This window comes from Myodes glareolus, chromosome 5 (assembly GCF_982192425.1).
Source record: "Myodes glareolus chromosome 5, mMyoGla1.1, whole genome shotgun sequence".
In the NCBI taxonomy this organism is placed as follows: Eukaryota; Metazoa; Chordata; class Mammalia; order Rodentia; family Cricetidae; genus Myodes; species Myodes glareolus.
Window position 1 is genome coordinate 5725190 of NC_142030.1, and position 20199 is coordinate 5745388.

Consider the following 20199-nt stretch of genomic DNA (forward strand, 5'->3'; position numbering starts at 1 on the left):
TTTGAGGAAGACGTCCCACTTAGAGCTGTGTGCTCCCCAGTTTCTCTCTGAACATCGCCCAGTTGTGGTTCTGTCTCAATTGCCGTCCACTGCCAGAAGACAAGGACAGACCTTTCTGTCAGTAAGTCAGCCCTGTGAGGTTGGGCAAGCTGTCTGGGAAGAAGGTTCAATGTGAACTTTCCTCTCCCTGAGCCTTTCTTGCTTCTTTATTTCCTCAGAGACAAAGTCTTCTTACATAGCCTAGGATGGCCTTGAACTCAGGCCTCCTTCTGTAACCTCTTAGGTGCTGGGATTACTTCTGTGTGCCGACAAGCCTTTCTTGCTATAGATGTTTGAAAGCCCTTGCTCCCTTCTCTCGGGTGCTTTTCTTCTTCTGTTACAGATCCATATTCTGTAAGATTTGATTTTTTTCAACCAGCACAACCTGGCTGGTCCAGAGTATTGACCCAGTGTGTTCCGACTGTGATCCATGTCCCTGGTGCTGTTTGGAGTAGTGTGTGCTGTCTCACTGCCTAGCCTGACTTCACTGAAGGAGAGCAGTGTGAGGGAAATTTAACTGGGATCTTAGACTCCCTGGCCTAATTTAGTATTGGTAAGTAACCTCCTTGCCATGCTCCTATGCTTTAATTTAGAAAAGACTTATGTCAGGAGTACAAAGTGTTTTATTAGCAAGTTCCATTTTAAGGTGCATGGAGGGGTCTGGGAATGTAGTTCATTTGGTAGAGCGGTGACCTAGAACGGATGAAGCTGTATAATCCAGGCGTGGAACTGAATGCCTGCCGTCTGAGCACACAGGCACTGGAGGAAAGAGGATCAGAAGTTCAAGGTCCTTCTTCAGCCGTATATCATGTTTGAAGCCAGCTTGGGCTATGTAGACCCTATTTAAAAACAAAATAGGAAAAAGTATTGTGGTGTTTGAAGTGCAGTGCCTTTAAAAGAGAATATGGATAGGGCATGTCCCAATCCTCTCCCTATTTCCCCTATCCCCCATCCCCACCCCTGTCTCTTAGAGATTCTGGGTGCTAGGGCACCACTACCCTTGCCTTTTAGAGAACCTGGGCATGAACTGTGGGAAAAATACATCTATTTTATTGCAGAGACCTTTGGAAAGATCTGGAGTGAGACACATGATAGCTTGCTAGATTTTAAAACATCCTCACGGAGAAAGAGTCCACGTGTCATGTATAGATCTATTGAAATCTTATATCCAGGGGTCTTCTTGTCATTTTGAGGGGAGAAGAATCCTTCCCAAGCAGATACATGGACAGAAATTACAAAGAAAAAACTGGCTGGACTAGTCTAGGAAACCATAGATCCTTTTCTTCTTAATTATCTTGAGAGATAGACTCATTTACATCTAACAGACAATTCAGAGAGAACTGATGAACCCCTTCTCAAAGGTTCTTCCATCTTGTAGAAATCCAGGACATCATCTGATGGGACCCTACAGTGTGAGGCACGAAAGCCTCAGAAATGTCCGTTACCATGGAAACCTTTGGTGCTCCCTTCTAAGCTCAACCATTCTCCTTCCAATCTCTTTTCCTCAAGCTCTTGGAGCCAAACATTTATTCTTTGTGTATGTCATTTGTTCTTTCAGTGAAGACCAGGATGTGAAACCATGAAGTACCAAATCTCCTGGCAAGTGCTTCTTTCTCCACGTTATTCTGAGGATCGTTGTCCAGGCGTTGTTTTCAGAGATTGCTCTCTTTATTTATTTATTACAATTTATTAGATTTTTAAAAAATATAAATCCAAGTTCCAATTCCCTCCCCTCCTCCCATCCCCTCCACAAACCCTCCCACCCCACCTCCATCCTAGATTGCTCCTTTTAATTAGAACTCTACAGTGTAGACACACCACAGTTTGGCTGACCATCCATTCCTTGAACAACATCTGGTTGCCTCATGTGTTTTGAATGGATCTATTAAAAGCACCAGTGTGCTAAATTTTAGGTGGGCACAAGTTTTTATTTCACTGGGCTGCAAGCCCAGGGCTGCATGTTAAATCATATGGTAGCTGCACCTTTGGCTCCAGGATGGCCTCTTGCTATTTGAGATTTTCATCAGCTACGAGGGGCTGATCCACTCTCTCTGCAGTCTTGTCAGCATTGGATGCTACTATGGTTTTCCATTTTAACAATTCTGTGAACTGATATCCCACTGTACTTTTAACTTGCATTTCTTTGGTAGCTATTGAAGTTATTTTTTTGTGTGTCTATTTATTATCCATGCAGATTTCTTTTGAAGACAGGTTCTTGCTAGGTCACTCTGTGGTGCGGGAGAATTGTCTGTATTCTGTCAACCATGTTTTAAATAAACACTGATTGGCCAGGCAGGAAGTATAGGTGGGTCAACCAGACAGGAAGTAGAGGTGGAACAATGAGAACAGGCATATTCTGGGAAGAAGGAAGCTCTTCTCGCAGTTCTGCCCAGACCACCAAAGAGGCAAGATGTAAGCTCCCCCCCTGAGAAAGGTACCGAGCCATGTGGCTAACATAGATAAGAATAATGGGTTAATATGAGCTACAAGAACTAATAAGTAGCCTGAGCTAATGGGCCAATCAGTTTTATAACTTATGGAGATCTCTGTGTGATTTTCTTTGGGGCTTGCCAGCTGTGGGGAACTGGGCAGGACATAAACCCCAACAAGCAGGCCCCCTGCATGTTACAACTCTGACTATCCTGGAATTCACCTTGTAGACCTGGCTGGTTTGGTCCTGACAAGAGGTCTGCCTGCTTCTGTCTCAAGTGCTGGGATTAAAATCGTGCACCACCAAGGTGGCTTTACCCGTACAGCTTTGATGTAGCTCACTCTTTTGTTCCATTTGACTTTGGAGTTTTACTTATTTATCTATTTAGACACGTATCTAGATAATAGTCCTTCATTAGTGATGTGGGCTGTAGAATCCTTCCGCTACTCTGCAGTTTGTTTCTTCATTTTCTTAGCAGACTTTTATCAAAACAAAATATAAAATGAAACAGAAGCCTGGATAGCTGATAGGCCATGTGGAAGTTTAGATCAATTAGTTCAGTTTGAAGCAGGATGATGAAAAGATTGATGGCAACCCTACAAATCTTAAGACCTCAACACAAAGCCAGAAGAGACCAGCCAGTATGTAGTTTTCTGTGTCTAGACAGAGCTTTACAGCGTATGAACAGTTTGAGTGTATATACACTTCTGGGAAACTCCACTGTACTGAGATGTCTTTGGTTGCAAAGAAAGAAAGAAAACCTTTCTCCTTTTGACAAATTTCTGGTCAGTTCCACAGTGGGTTGTTTCTTTTATCAATGTTTAGTTTTCAGAGTTCTTCATATGTTCTAGACACTAACCCTCTGTTGGATGAAATCTGGCCAGGATTTTCTCCCGCTCTCGGGGCTGCCTCTGCAGTTGCTGGCATTTCTTTTGCTGAACAGAAGCTTCTCATAAATCAGTTTACGATAAGCACCAATGAGATAATCGAGGTTATTTTTAAACTAACACTGTTGAAAACAATTCTGAAATCATTTGGTGCAAGCTGCAAAAGACAAACATGAAATCAAAGCTCTGAAATCCCGTGGCCACAGCCTCCCTCCCAGGTGTAGAGTTCTGGTAATCTGGGTGAGAGAAAACAGCTCTGTGAGGTCATGTGATCATCTTAGGACACAGCAGAGCCACGTTAAAATGCGCTGGAAGGATCGCATTGCGGATCTCGCCATAGACAAGCATCACCTGCTGAGAGTTTTCTCTTTGTGTAATTTATATTTCCAGCTTTCCCGGGGGCCTTCAGCCTTTCATATACTTTAGATGTAGTGTCAATTTTGCAACACAATGCCCTTGAGAATCCACAGCCTCTCTAGTTTCTCCAGGAAAGTGTTTTAGAAGAATGTGTGGCTGGGTGTGGTATTACTGGCTCCAGGTAATCCCATAATACTGTGTTTGAGAAGACAAACATGACTTTGGAAGTTCTGGAAAATTTTTCTGAAAGATAACCTGGGCCTCAGTTTTACAAGTATGCCAGCAGTTGCTGCTTGGGATTCTCTGGGGGAAAGTGGATGTGTGCACACTGAATCTTTAAGGCTCTCCCCAGCCTTGTTTGTAATAAAATGTTCCCAGAACTCTACGCAATCATCAGAATGAGTCTGATTTATCGTCAACTTCTCTGGCTATTTTCATGGACAACAGCTCATGCCAGGCAGTGAGACTAACAAAGAAGACAGAGCAGTGGCTGGACCCCAGTTGGATGGGATGCTTTCTGCCCAAAGCACAGAATTTGAGATGCTCACCATTTGCCTTCACATTGCAGTGAAGTCTAGGAGACAGTAATGAGACGGGGTTGGTTATTGGATTCTGAAAAAGTGGAAACAGCCAACAACGAACTGCCTGACACAAACATTTCTCAGATTAGCAGTACATTGTCCTACCAAAGAAGACAATGATTGGGGCTGCTAAGAAAGCACAGTGGGTGAAGATGCTTGGTGGGCAAGCCTGGAGGCCCGAGTTCGTCTCATAGCCCATGTAAATGAATGTGGAAGGAGAGAACTGATGCCACCAAGTTGTCTTCTGACCTCCACATGTGCACCCTGGCACCTGCACCTTATCCCTATGTAATACATAAAATAATAATAATAATAATAATAATAAGTAGCATTCAAAGAAGGCAATATTTGAATGGAGTACCTGAGTTAGAACTGTGGATTGTCAAGTGTGGACAGTTTCCAATGGCTCAGTCTCTATAGACTGTTGGAGTAGAATATACCTAAGCATCTGCTATTCACATTTGCTTATTTGTTTGTTTTTGAGACAGGGTCTCATGCAGACTATACACAAACTCAGTTTGTATCTGACAATGACCTTGAACCCTGACCCTCCTGTCTCTATCTCCCAAGTGCTGGGATTACAGGCAAGCACCACCCTGCCAGGCCTTTGATGCTTTTAAATGTCTAAGTCTTACACCGGCATCAGCGCTGTGCTATGGGAGCAGAGGTGAGGTGGGAAGAGAAGACCTATGTAGCATACTGAGTCATGTGACCTAGGAAACAAAAGAGTGAATTCTGTGCCATGGAGAACAGGCCAAGTACCAAACCTTCGAGGCTCCCCGCCTTCACCTGCATCTGTGTGCACAGATGTGTTCCTAAGTACACAGAGGCAGGAGGGACTGGATCTGTGAGTGGTAATATGCCCTGCCCTGTGGTACAGCAGTAGCCTCTGGACATGCTGCCCCCCAAGGTCTGCCCCCCCCAGTCCACATCCCCAGCTGATGCAGTCACGGCTGCCTGTGCTGCTCACGGCTAGCTGAGCTGGAGTAGCTGCGTCAGAGAGACAGCGGTATCTCTGCAGCGAGTGTAGAAGGTGGACAGGCTTAGTGCAGACAGCTCTGTGACAGAGCCGCCAAGGGGTGGGGGTGCCTTGAGTTCCTTCCGAACCTGGCCCAGGGCCTGTTGTATTTATTTGCAGACCAATTTCAGGAAAGATTCTATTTTTTTTCTATCATCAGGTCTGTGCCTTGAACCTACTTATGGTCCAGGGGTAAAGTTTTCCTTCTGAAATGGATCCTATTTCTGGAAGGGGCTGGTCTAAGTGTTGCCAATGTCAGTTTTAAAAATCATTCAATTTCCATTTTAGCTGGTCTCTGTGTGTGTACTTGCGTGTACTTCAATGTATTATTAAGAGATAGATCACGGACCTTTGAATTCTCCCAAATGAGGAGCACTACTACACACAATAGAGAGATATTGACTCCAAACAGTCATCCATTTCATTTAGGGGACACACTATTTTTCTCTCCTTGAAGAGGGGGAACAAAAGACAAAAAGATACTTATTTTGGGGGGAGTTATTTTCATTGGAATCTCTTTGTATGGGGATATCTGAAGGACCACCATTGCATGGTAAACAAGAATGTAACTAACAGGCATGAATCCCAGGGAAATGCACCTCTCCATCCTGGGAACGGGCTGCATTTGTATCTGCCTTGCCATCAGATGATGTCTGGAGCTAAGCCAGAGAGCAGAAAGACAGCAGCAGTAAATATTGAAAATCAGTGTGGAACAGACACAGCCAGGTGGGAGAGAAGCTGTCGGAGCCGAGGGCAGCTCCAGAGATTCAGGGAGCAAAGCCTGGTATCAGAGACACACATTTCTCTCGACAGAGCCCCTTTTTATGAGAAAGAACTGATCTTAAAAGTTTTCAGTGTTTTCCTTACGAGACTAAAGCTGCCTACTGACGGTCATGCAGAGTCAATGTTAAGCAAAACCCAGACGTCAGCCCCTCACTAATGGAGACTTCATGAAGAATCTGAGATTATTTTTTGCACTTATTGTACTTCCAGTGTGCAGATTATGATTTAATTTATATACCTTCTATGCATTTCACTCCGGCATGCCCATCATGCAAAAGAAAAAAAAATACATAAAAACAGCTATCGATGTGCTGAGTTCCTCTGTGAATGAGAATGCCACTGAGTGGTGGCTCTCACTCGCAGTTCCAGTGTTAATGTCAGCCTGGCTTCAAAGTGAGGCTCTGTCTCCAAAACAAAAGTAAGGGATGGGCACTGTGGCTCAGTGGATACAATTCTTGCTGTATAACCTTGAGGACCTGAATTTGAGCTCACAGTACCCATGTAAAAGCTGGGTGTCATACATATCTGTAACCCTTGTGCTGGGGAGGCAGACAAGACTTGCTGGCTAGTTTTATGTCAACCTGACACAAGCTAAAGTCATCAGAAAGGATAGAACCTCAATTAAGAAAATGTCTCCATAAGACTGGGTTGTAGGCAGGCCTGTAGGACATTTTCTTAATTAGTGATCGAGGGGGACAGCTGAGTCCATTGTGGGAGGGGCCATCCCTGGGCTGGTGGTTCTGGTTTCTATAAGAAAGCAGGCTGAGCAAGTCATGAGGAGCAAGGCAGTAAGCAGCACCCCTCCATGGCCTCAGCATCAGCTCCTGCCTCCAGATTCCTACCCTGTTCCTGGCCTGACTTTCTTCAGTAATGAACAGTGATGTGGGAGTGTAAGCCAAACAAACCCTTTCCTTGCCAAGTTGCGTTTGTCATGGTGTTCATTACAGCAACCATAACCCTGATGAGGACACAGGAAGAACAGGAAGATCCCTGGGCTCCTTGACCAGTCAGCCTAGCCTAATGAAAGAGGCCCAGGTAAAAATGAGAGCACACACACACACACACACACACACACACACAGGAGTATTGGAGTGGGTGTCCGTTTGCTGTTGACTCAGGGTGGGTTTCCTAAAGCAGTCGGTTGAACTGCAGGAGCAAGAAGCTTTCTGGGGGCAATAGGAGCAGCAGAGACAACAACAGGGCAGCTCCATGCCCGATAGTGGGGAGGGCTTTCTAACATGGACATTGCGTCATTCTAACATGTCTGGTTCTCAAATAGCTTGCTTAAAGAAGCGGCACTTCAAATAAAATACAGTAAATCACAAAAATGAGTTTGAGCTGGGGCTTAAAGCTAAAAATACATTTATGGAAATGGATTTGCTTTATCTTAGAATTCACATACTTTTGGCTTCAATCGCGTCCATGCCCTAATTCGAGGAACAGAGATGAGCCAGCTGAATCTTAGCAAGCGTGTGTATGTGTGCAAGTGCATGTGTATATATGTGTGAGTGTATGCATGTGTGTATGTGTGCATGTATGTGTGTGCATGCATATGTGCACATGCCTGTGTATGTGTGCTCATGTGTGCACATGTGTGTGCATGCATGCATGTATATGCCTGTGTATGTGCGTGTTCGTATGTGCGTGTGTGTGTGGGCATGCATGCGTGTGTTGCTCGTAATCAAACCAGTGACTCCAGGGTTTCGTATATACTCAGTACGCCCTGCAACACCCCTCCCCCACCACTAATACAGCCGACATCTTGCAATCATCACATCCTCCTTAGTCTCATCTTCTCTCACCCACCTCTCTTCTTCCCATGACCTTTATCTTGAATTCTGCGCTTACAATTTCCTTGATTTATCTATATCTTTCAGTTTTGGTACTGCCATTTCTTCCAACATTTTAATTAGTTCTATTTGTTTGTGGACTTTAAATATGAAGATGCTGTGTATATACAGTCTCCTGGGACTTGCTTACTTCCCTCAAACTGTTACAACAGAAAAGCCACGTAGCAGACTGTGGCTCTAATTCCCTCACAGTCACTGTTGTTTGTTATTGCACTGCATCAGCATGGCAGGGTTCATTTCATCAGCCCTCAATTGATGTGCAATTCCGTTGTTTCCAGTTTCTTATTCTGAAAAGTGAACCTATTGGCATCTTCATCTTTCCAAGCTTTCCTCTGCTGGGGTGTGTCTAAGGAACTGCTGAATTGAAAGGGCTGCATCTTCAGTTATACAAAATAATGCCAGAATTTCACCCAGGATTGTACCTGATGGTACTAGAACCAATTGACCTACATCTGCCAGAGCCACTGCCCATGTGAGATATCTACGTTTTATCAGATTACAGATATGAAAGGGGATCTCGTTCTATCTTCTTTGCATTTCTATGATTCCTGGTCAGGCTGTGCTGCCCGCAGGTTTTATTGGTTGTATGTAATTCTTGTGAAGCCCTTCTGTTCTTCTGAGCTTCAGTTTTCATATGTAAAATTCAGATGCTATCTTATTTCATGTGAACTCACTGTGCCTGGCTCATGTCTGTCCTTAACAGAACTCATTTTCCCCCCATTTTGTTCTCTTTCTCACACCTCCTTTCCTCTCTCCGCCTTTGCTCTTCACATTGGCTTCAGCTCTTGTGTTCTCAGCTCAGGTTCTGTAATCTATATGGACCTTCCAAGGAAATGGACAGTATTCTTGTTACTCTGTTGGCTTCTAAGAGACCGACTTGATGTTGTTTGGACCACTTCTCTCTCCTCCCATTTTTTAACCCTGTTTGTCACACAGTTGAGTGATCTCTCTTAGAAAGTTGTTCCGTCTCCTTCCGTGGGGACTCCTGTGTGAGCTGGATAAGTACTCCACCACCACACTACAGCCCCCCTTTCTGCTCATGTGGTGGAAGTATTTTTGCGTGGTCCTCAACCAGCCTTTGTTGACAGGATGCCCAATCTTGGATAAACTCTTCCATTTTCTTCTGGATGCTGTGGCTGCTCCTCAGATCTACCCTTCTTCATCAGTGTCTGCCATGGGCTCACTTTCCCCAGAAACTCTCTCTCAATCATGCCCAGCCTCTAGTTAGTTCCCCGACTGCAGACTTGGCTGGGAGAGGACTTCTGTGTGTGCATCCCATGCCAGGGCACACACAGTAGGATGCTGGCTCACTAAAGGCCATGTCATGCTGCTACACACCTAACTGGGCTCTGAGGAGCTGTTTGGACTCCAGTGATAGTGATGCAGGAGCTCCTAGTCAGGGCACAGTCGGAGGACCGGTGAGCTCGGAAGTTTCTGAAGGTTTTTTCCTACTCTGGGCACTAATGGTACATTTACAGTAAACCACCATGTTGTGTTCTGAGGTCATGTTTTTCCCTGCCTGTTTTCTCTCTGGCTCACCACTTCTTCATTTATTAATGAGTGTTTTGGGGGCATCTACACTGGATAGCACCGACGGGGTTCATGAGAGCCGCATCAGCGACAGATGAAATGACCTGTACTTAAGGAACTGCCATGGCTAGAGCCAATTGTCTAAATAAAAAAGATGACAAATGGCCCACGCCATCTTTGACTCACTGTCTGCTGCTCTTTGTTTTAAAAATGAGCACTTTGGGCTATTGCTAGATGGCAAGATGAATTTCTGCAGTCACTTACCGTTGGTTTGCATGGGAATCTTGTTAGGGCCTCTTTAAATTCTACAGGGCCTAAAAACAATGGCTCAAACTGCTAACAGTGTTATCTTATTTGACTTGGAGGACTTGCACCTTCTGGTTCTAATAAAAGAAACCAGTGAAGGAAAAGCATGCTCAAACTTTTGCAGAAGAAGCATTTAATTGGGGGGCTTATTTGACATTTCTATCATTTCTAATTTTCTTTTTGATCGATTCCCCTTTATTATTTTGCTTCTATTTTTCAATCCAGGAAGTAAATCTTAATACTCAGGCTGTCTCTGTGTGGGGTTCTCTCTGTCACACATTTCAAGGCAGAGCTTTTAAAGTAGAGGGAATTTCAAAGTTGGACCCTAAGCTTTTGAAGAGGCTTCACCCTGAGACGGTCCTCAAGGAAACAGAATTACAAGCCTGTCCTTTTGGCTCTTCATGTGCTAGAGAGGAAAAGTATAGTGACAAGGAATCCCTTTATCAATGGTTGAAGAATTCAGAACCAGAACCGCCATATCAGACTGGCCTCACTGAAGATCTTGGTGTCCTCGGGAAGGACTTGCTGTGAAGAGCCTGGAGGGCCTGGCTGTGCAGGCGTGTTCATGAAAACAGCGCTTCCCACTCAAGGCTTGGTTTGGCAGATGCGAGCCTTCCTGGGAGACCGGTGCAAACAAAGTAAGTTTAAGTCATTCAGAGTAATTCAGTGAAGCAGCCTTTGAAGACAAAGATTAAGAAAGATAGCACAAACTAGATTGTTCAGTTTCTTCAATCAAACACACATACATACACACACACACACACACACAAAATATTGATGTACCAATTGATCACAATGCAAGCAGATCCCTTGTCCACTAAGGAAGGTGATTATTTAGTATTGTCAGATCTTATGTGTTGGGTGCTTTGCCTGCATTTGCCACAAACATGGTTGGTGCCTGCAGCTGCCAGAGGAGGACATTGTATCTTCTGGAACTGGAGTTCCAGAAGGTTGTAAGCCACCATGTGGGTGCTGGGAACTGATCCCAGGTCCCAAAAGAGCAGCTGCTAGTACTCTCAGTCACCGAGTCATCTCTCCGACACTTAAAGCTTTTTAAACAGTTAATACATTGATGAATGTGTTGGGTTGGGAAGAGTCTGAACACTTAGTGTCTAGTCCCCAAGTGAGTATGAAAAGGTTTGAGGCATGGTATGTGTGTGACTAAACAGGTCAATTATTGCTTTGCTTAAGCCATGGCAGAGGACACACTTAGGGGACATCACTCTCGGCTGCTCATTCGGGTGCCACCTCAGTGCAGGATTGTTACTTTGTCACTGGTTGATGTTCCTTCCATCCTCTCCTCTCCAGTTCTAAAACTGTAGCGAAGAAAGTAACAGTCTTTATTAAAGTGACTTTGAATCATTCTAGCTTTTGCATGTTGGGTTCAGAGCCGTCAGTTGCCAGCATTCTGGGGTCCCATCTTGTCTCCCATCCAGCCCATGCTCCAAGGAGATGGTGTGTGCTTGCTCACGTGGAAGTGAGCTTTCATAAGGATTGTTCTTTGGTATCTACATAATTGGAAATCATGCTTTATCAGTGCACTGAGTTCCCTCCCCACCGTGTGTGTGTGTGTGTGTGTGTGTGTGTGTGTGTGTGTGTGCATGTGTGCCTTGTCAACTTTATTGATACAGGGTCTCTGATTGGCTTCAAGCTTACTATTTCGGTTGGGCTGGCAGGCCAGAAAGCCCTAGGGATCATTGCTTTCCTTTTCAGGGCCGATATCACACTCTGACCAGCATACACAGTCTTTTCCTTGGGCTATGGTGATGAGTCTCAGGTCCTTACGGCAGATCACACTGTCTCTAACCCTAAGTCATTTCTTACAGGCGTTTTGAGACTCCTTATATGTAAGAGGACAGTTTCTAGGTTCAATTCTCCTATATTAAAAACAAAAACCACAAAAATTCACTTTGCCAGAGGATAAAGTGAATATGGAAAGATCTCGAATGCACTCGAATCTCTTCAGTGACTTCAGCATTGCCATTGAACTTTATTGTGCTTTCCCACCAATAAAACATGTCCCCTATTTTCTCTGTTGGTAATGATGTCATTAATAAAACATAGCTGTCATTCTGAAGTCCACCATAAACACCTTAGGAAAGTTGTTCAAGATATAATACTAGCTTTCATGGTGGATATCCACTGAGTGTCTTAGAAGCTAAAAACTTGAGGCCTATAGAGTCTAGAGCCTGCCAACTTCATGGATCTTTTTCCTGTCCTAGACGAACATCATTAGTGATTATCTGGAAGAGTGAGGAATAGGAACGTGTTTGCCCTTATGAGGTTTTATTTTGTTAAACTGGAGTCTACAGACTGGGCTCTGCAAGGCTGGGGTACATTGGTACATTGTAAGCAATGCTGTCGACCTTTCAAGGCTCACACTCCAAGGATTGCTTCACTTTGGACCTCTGCACAGGCAATGTCTCTGGCTGTTCAGGCTCCCTGTGGTAGTTGTCAAAAGATATTCCAGGGAGCCATGAAGACTTGGGAAGAGAGGCAGGTGAGATGGCTCAGTGGTTAAGAGCACTCATTGGCTGCTCTTCCAGAAGACCTGGGTTCAACTCTCAGCAACCCCATGACAGCTCACAACTGTCTGTAACTCCAGTTCCAGGGGATCCAACACCCTAATACAGACATACATGCAGGCAATGACACCAAAGCACATAAATTAAAAAAATAAAAGGCTTGGAAAGAGCCAAGAGTGGCCCTGAAGACGGATCCCATAGGCAGGCCAGCTGTTTGAGCTGCCACCCATCAGTGCTTGTAAGAGGTCTTCCCAGAGCTCCCCTCTCAGATCCATCTTTCTTTCAGACCTGGCAGACCAGCTTCATTGCTTCCAGAAACTTCCAGAATGCCAGCTGGTTCTGCTGAATGGCCATTTCTATACTCTGGGCCATCCCAAGCTTGCTGTGCCCTATCCAGGTCAGGAAGGACTGTGCTCAAGGGAAAAAAAGCAGTGTTTGCCATGTGCCAAAACTAACCTCCCGGACAGGCATTGGCCTCTCTTTATTTCTGCTCTTCTTCCTTTAACTTCTGACAGAACCCTGTGTGCTTGGGCCTTTAGAAGCCAAAGAATATAAAAACAGCATGAAAGGGTGCCTTGCCCTCGGTTCCTGGTCCTCGAAGGTCGTGGACATCTCTGTGTGGCACAGTGGGACACTTGTCATTGCAGTGGTGAAGAGATTGTCCTCGCACTGTCACAGGCTCTCTGCAGCCTAAGCTCTGGCTTCAAAGATGATCTGATGTACTCGATTGTCTCGGCATTAAGCATTTGGTAAAAATGGAGAAATTTCCTTTCTGTTGAGGTTTAATTTTTCTGATCAATTATATGAGTGTTCTTCATGGCCACTCTCCACCTTTGAGCCAAGGTCTCTCTCTGAACTTGGAGCTCACCAATTGGCTGGAGTGGCCAGGCAGTGAGCCCTGGAGTCCACCCATGTCTACCTCCATGCTATGGTTACAGATGCGTGCAACCGTGCATGACATGGATTCTTGGAACCTAGACTCAGGTCTTCACGCTTGCAGAGCAAGCCCTTCTATGTCTTCGCCATCTTTCCAGGCCCCTCATTTTGTTTTCTTATGAGCTAAGTATACCTTTAAGTTTTATTTATAAAACTAAGGCACAGAACGTATTTAGCAAATGTTATTGTTGATATTAACTACTTCTTCAACAACTGTGGTATTATTTCAAGGGAGCACTTAGGGTGAGGATAGATTGGAGTTTTATTGTTTGTGTGTGTGTGTGTGTGTGTGTGTGTGTGTGTGTGTGTGAGTGCAGGTGCATTTGTGCCAGCACACACCTGGAGGCCAGAGGACAGTTTTGGGTCTTTGTCCTGACCTTCCATTGTTTGAGGCAGGGGCTTTGTTCGGCATTGTATAAAACAGGCAGTTGACCGGCAAGCCCTTGGGAGTCTGATATTCCCTGCCTCCCACAGCCCTGTCAGAGTGTTGGAAATACAGACGTAGGCTACCTAGCCTTACGTGGGATCTGGTGACTTGAATTCAGGTCCTAAGCTTTGTGTGGCGGGTCTTTGCCCACTGATCATGTTTTCTTAGTGTACAGCTACACAGTAGAAGTGGGTATTCTGGGAAAATGCTAAATGATTAAGGAAAATGCTCGTGATGCAGTGAGAATGAAAACCCGGGGGCGATATTGTGCAGTTGCCCACGACCGCAGGTACAGAAGACAGAAAAATAACGGGAGGGGATAAAGTACTGTGTTGTCTCCAGAGGGCTGCTCAGTGTGCTTCTCATTTTCTCTCTGGACCTTGCAGTGTTTCTGACTTCAGCGAGCTTGTGTTACTTTAACATGGGAAAGATCAGCTAGAAAATAAATAGGTTTTTCTTCGGTCCTTGTCCTCAAACAGTGAGAGTAGCATTATGTGCAGCTATGGACAAAATGGCCACCTCACTAGTGTCTTTCCCTTTCTCCCAATAATGACTTCCATGCACCCAAGGGGAGATGACATCCGAGCAGGCCCCTTTGAAAAGTGACCCTGAGAAGAGAAAGAAGAAGAAAAAGTACATAACAGCACTGGGAGGACCTGGGGCAGGTTTGTATCCTGCCTTTCTGCAGTGTCCACACAGCCAGGTTCTCTCTCTGCAGGTCCTTCCTTGTGCCTCCCTCAGTAACCTTCCTCCCTTCCCTGCTCTCTGCTTCCTCCTGCCCCTCTATTGCCTTCCTCTCTCTGCTCTTTCAAAGCTGTGCTCCTCTGGGGCAAGGACAGTTCCCAGGCTGGGGAGCTCTGAGCACCTGCTGCGTGTTCTCAGATGCCGGTCTGCGCTGGGCAGAGCTAAGCTCTTCTCACCTGCACGGCTTTCCCCTGCATCAAATGCCTGATGCTGCAATGCAAGAGGAACAGCCTCACGTCAGTTACCCTGATTGTTGCTGTGAGAAAATGCATGGCAGAAAGGCTGGAGAAGTCCATAAGGAGCCACGGACTTCACAAGGTCTTAAAAGGCCCTGATGGCCAAACAACAATAGAGATTACATCAGAGCCTAGTTTTCAGGATCAGGGAATTTATTGGGGATACTTACAGAGCATTGGTGAGGTGTTGCTTCCAGCAGCATGAGTGACCACTCAGTGACCTCACCAGAAATCCTCACCCAGCCTAGAGATGGTATCAGCGGAGGGTCCCACAGCCTTCTCCACCACCCGTTTCTCCTCGGAGGGAAAGTTAACCATCCAAGAGCCAGCCCCAGAGGGTCGCTAGCAAGTCTCCACAGCTGTTCTGAGGAAGAGGGCCACTGCTGGGCTCCAGGGAGAGTGCACCACAATACAACACATCTTCCCGAAGGAAGGTTTATTTAGATTCACTGTTCCAAGTACAGTCTTTAATGGCAGGGAAGGCATGGCTTCAGAAGCTAGAGGTGGCTGGTCACATGACATCTACCATCAGGGAGCAGAGAGCACTGGATGCTGGTGCTCAACTCACTTCTTGCTCTTCACTCAGGGACCCCACCCATGGGAGGATGCAGCCCACATTTTGGTGCATCTTCTCACCTAGATTAACCAACCCGATCTGGAAACCCTTGACAGACACATTAATAGCTTTGTGTTTCTAGGGCCACTGATCACCAGTGTTAAACTTCACAAAGCTGGGATTTGATTTCTTCCTCCTCCTCCTCCTCCTCCTCCTCCTCCTCTTCTTCTTCTTCTTCTTCTTCTTTTCTTCCTCTTCATTCTCCTCCTCTGCCTCCTCCTCCTTAAAAGTACAGGGAAAAGATAGAATTGAAAATAAATTTTATATAAAAGGCCAATAAAATGTTATCAGAGGAGAAAAAACCAAGAAGTGTAGTGTTTTAATTTTATTTGTTTTTTTTCCCCTCAAATGAAAAGCAAGCCCCAGACCATCATCTCTCCAGCTTTTGTGGGGCTGGGTGCAGATATGAGCTGGATCAATCAGGATACAAATATGAGCTGGGAAGTCTGAACACATAAGCTCTTGGCGTCAAAAATGACCCCAATCCAGGAACATTTAGAGTTATCACTCCAGACAGCTCTAATTTGTTACATAAGTCCCTTTAATTCTCATCTTCAGAGTTAAACACCCCACTTCTGGTGGAGGTGCTGGCTTGTGTCGGTTTATAGTCTCTTAAGGACTAAGGGGCCCCAAAGCTTACCTGCTAGATGTAGCGTGGTATCCACCTCACCCCATTCTCTTGCCAGTGCTTGCTTGTGTGTCAATCGCCAACAAATTAGAAATTCTTTCTGTATTATTCTTTCAGCACTGATGGCTACAATTTTAAGTGAGGCCAATCTTTTGAAAGTCCTTCTATCAAGCTTTCTAGAGAAAACAAATAGCGTGTGTGGGTTACTACAAAGCTTAATTAGACTCAGTTAATTGGTAATTTACACCTAAGACTTGATTACAAATGGCCTCCTCTGTTTCACTAACAAGGCTTCTAGAAATTACCAGGATGAGATTCACACAATGCAATATGAACTGTTTGAAGATGAACAATTCAGTGACAGTTAGCAACCCCAATACTGTTAGCCAGTCACCACACAGCTGCAGAACATTCTCTTAAAAACATGCAAAACTTTTAGACACTAAAAGCTCCCATTTTCGCAGCTACTAGACCACCGCTGCGGTTGCTCTTCTCAGCTGGCGACTTGACTATACCAGGATTAACTGAAAACCCCCAAATGGAAGGGGGTGCACCTGTGAGGGAATTTTGCTTAATATAAATGGGGGCGGGGAGAGACTCACTTCTAATCTGGATCTTTGAGGCAGGAAGACCACCAGGCCTTCTGTGGGAAGCCTATGTAAGGACATGCGAGAAGGAAACTTGCTCTTTGCCCGCTTGCTCTTGCTCTCCCTAGCAAGTCCATTCCTGCCCCCTCATCTGATCACACTTCTGGGATTCCAGTTAATACATTCAAATTAATACATTGCCAGTTGAGTAACAGAGAACACTCCTGGGGGCGGTGGGGCAGCATAAACCACAAGGACATGGGTCTACATATTCATCCATATCCATGCTGCTTCAGCCTGACCTTGGAGTCACTTTGGTCCCTGAATTAAACATAATGACAAACTTGTGATTCTTCTGGATTTAAAACTTTGGATGACACTTGGGAAGAACTCCCTAGTAAACATTGCATTTTAAGATGCTGATTTTTCTGAAGTGGTGGGTTGAAATGTTTCTGATTTTAGAACCCATAATTCACATATATCTCTGCTTTTCAAACAGAAACAGAAAAAGCAGAAGAAAAGAAAACCCAATTTCATTACCATAGCTGTGCATGTTCTCTGCTTTCATAGCCAGTGAGATCATCATGAAAGGTTGAGTGACTTGGAAATTTACAGAGTACATGTCAGATCCTGAACACTGGTTTCATGTCTTATGCTATTCTTTTTCCAGGAGAGGATATTGGAGATAGCCCCTTGTCAGATGTCACTTCTGCTTGTCCCTGGGAACATCTGAAGAGGAGGAGGAAGAAGAGCAAGGATAATACGTGCCCAGGGGTATGAATAGCACAGAAGAAAGATGGCATGATTTCAATACATATGTCAATTTTAGTAAAATACTGGAAGTCGGCGTGACATACAAATTAGAAAAGCGTATAGAAAAGTTTATAATTAAGAGCTCCGTCACGCAATGTCAATCATAAGTGCTGAAAAGATTTAGAGACAGGAGATACTTCTTGTAGTGGGTTAGGAACACTCCCATAAGCTATTTAGGCTGGCACCTAGAAAAAGAACACATGGTCCCCGGGTTTTGCGTGGTCTCCCCTGCTGTCTCTTTCTTGCCACACTTTCCCAGCCACCAGGGAGTGCTGCATTTATTAAACGTGGACATTTTTCATTCGGTCTGATTGGAATTATTTGCGTCAGGGGAGAGGCTCGTCTTAAGAATATTTCTTTTTTTTTCAACTGTCTGAAATTTATTAAATTATAAAAGTTTCCATTTCCGCCCCTCCTCCCGACACCCTCGCACTCCCCCCACTCCCCCTCCTCCTCCCTCTCCATCCCTAAGAGCAGTCAGGGTTTCCTGCCCAGTGAGAAGTTCAAGTTCCTCCCCCCTCCCTCCAGGTCCAGGAAGGTGAGTATCCAAACAGACTGGATCCCCAAAATCCAGTATATGCAGAGGAAACAAGTCCCAGTGTCATTGTCAATGGCTTTTCAGAAAGACTCAGGGCCAGCCACATTCAGAGAATCTGGCCACATTCAGAGAATCTGGTTGGATCACGTGTTCGTTCAGTCCCAGTCCAACTGGCCTTGGTGAACTCTCATTAGATCAGTACCCTTGTATCAGTGGGTGCTCGGACCCCTCGCGGTCCTGATTTCCTTTTTCATGTTCTTCCTCCTACCTTTACTCAGCGGTAAAAAACAATGACATCTTGAATTTTGCATGCAAATGGATGGACATAGAAAATGCTTTACTGAGTGAGGTAAGCCAGACCCAAAAAGAGGAATATGGTATGTATTCACTCATAAGTGGATTCTTGCCATAATTAAAGGTCTTTGAGCCTATTATTTGTGATCCTAGAGAAGCTAAATAAGAAGGTGAACCTGAAGAAAATCAGGTAGTTATCTTCCTGGAGATTGGAAATAGATAAGAGACCCAGGTAACCTCGGGTGCATGGGGGGGTGGGAGGGTTGTTGGAAGGGGAGAGGGTTAGAGAGAAGGGAGTAGGGGAGGAATGGGGAAAGCTCGGGGGACTGGGATGGAGGGAAGGGAGGAAGGATGGATATGGGATCAGGGAAGAATATATCTCAACTAAGGGAGTCATTTTAGGGTTTACAAGAGACTTGATTATAAATGGGATCCCAGGTCCAAGGAGAGATCCCCAGATTGTTCTCTGGACAGAGGAGAGGGTGCCTGAACCGGCCTTGGCCTATAACCATACTGATGAATATTTTGCTTATCACCATAGAACCTTCATCTGGTGATGGATGGAGATAGAGACAGAGACCCACATTGGAACACTGGACTTAACTCCCTAGGTTCAAACGAGAAGCAGAAGGAAAGAGAATGTGAGCAAAGAAGGCAAGACCAGAGGGAACCTTCATCCAACGATGGATGGCGATACAGACAGAGACCCACATTGGAGCACTGGACTGAGCCCCCCAAGGTCCAAATGAAGAGCAGAAGGAGGAAGAACATTAAGAATATTTCTAACAATTACTTCCAGCTAGTCCCCCTCTATTTTTGGTGACCCGCTGAATTTCATTAGGGTTGCTTACAGGAGCACGGACCTTACTGACTGACTACATCACTGAGGATAATGTTTCTTCCTTCCTGCTAGTAACTGTTAACTGCATCTAGATCTTCAGGGAGGAGTGGGGTCTCATGAACCCTGCTGTGTTTCTTGATTGACCTTTCAGAAGCCTGCTGTCTCTAATTTGCCTTCCTGAACAGCTGTCTAATTGCTATGCTTTGTAGAGGTTGGGAGGCTGCTAGTTCTGTCTCTGTGACTTCGCTGACCAAGTTAATTCTTGTTGACATACAAGAGTATGTTCAGAATCTGGGGCTATGAGCTGTAAAGATCCTGGAAAACACGTGACCACACAACGTGCACAGAAGGTGGAGGTGACCAGTGGGGTAAATACTTGAAACATTTTAGTCAGAAAGACCTCCGAGTGACTCTTTCAGACTTGTAGAATTTTAACTCTTTGGAATGAAAATCCTTTTAACCAACCAGAACTTTTACAAACACTGAAATGCACAGAATCCCCAATGCATCTTTCAGCAGGCCTTGGGGTGGGGGATGTGGAAGGATTGGGTGCAGATGTTACAGAGAATAATACTCTCGGAGGCCACTGAGGATGAACCCCGCCTCTCATTTCCTTGGTAATGCAAAAGAGAGAAGTCTTTTTGCAGTTAAATTGCTATATGAAAGTGGGTGTTTTGGGCTTTGTTGAGGTCTATTAAAGGAAAAACCCAAATAATAGAATTTCAGTTCTACCTCTGGCCCTGGATGGAGATGCAACATTCTAAGCTACTGAAAACATTAGATAACTACTGTCTCTTCCCTTTCAGAGGTAACCTTGCTGGGCTTGTCAATCCCTGGGTCAGGAGCTCCTGCCCCAGGGAATCCGATTGACCTGATGATGTCCTAAAGAGGCAACAATGCTAACTATTCCCTTAGTGAGAGAAATGTGTTCTTCTTCCCAGAAGTCACTTGGCTTGGTCCAGCCCCTGCAGTGCTTCCCAGTGACAGCACCGTGGAGCAACCTGCCTTCCTGAGTTCTAACGGAAGGGGCCCAACATTCCCTTTCTCTGTCTTTCCATTGTCTCTGTCTGACACTGGACAAAGGCCTAAGCTCACTTTCCCAGGCTTGCCCTGCCGCTTTTCTCTCTCTGAATTCCCCAGCCCACCGTACAATTGCTCATCGACTTCCAAATGCCCATTTTCCCTCTTCCTTTTCTCCATGTCCCTTCCCCGGGCAGCTGCCAAGATCTGCA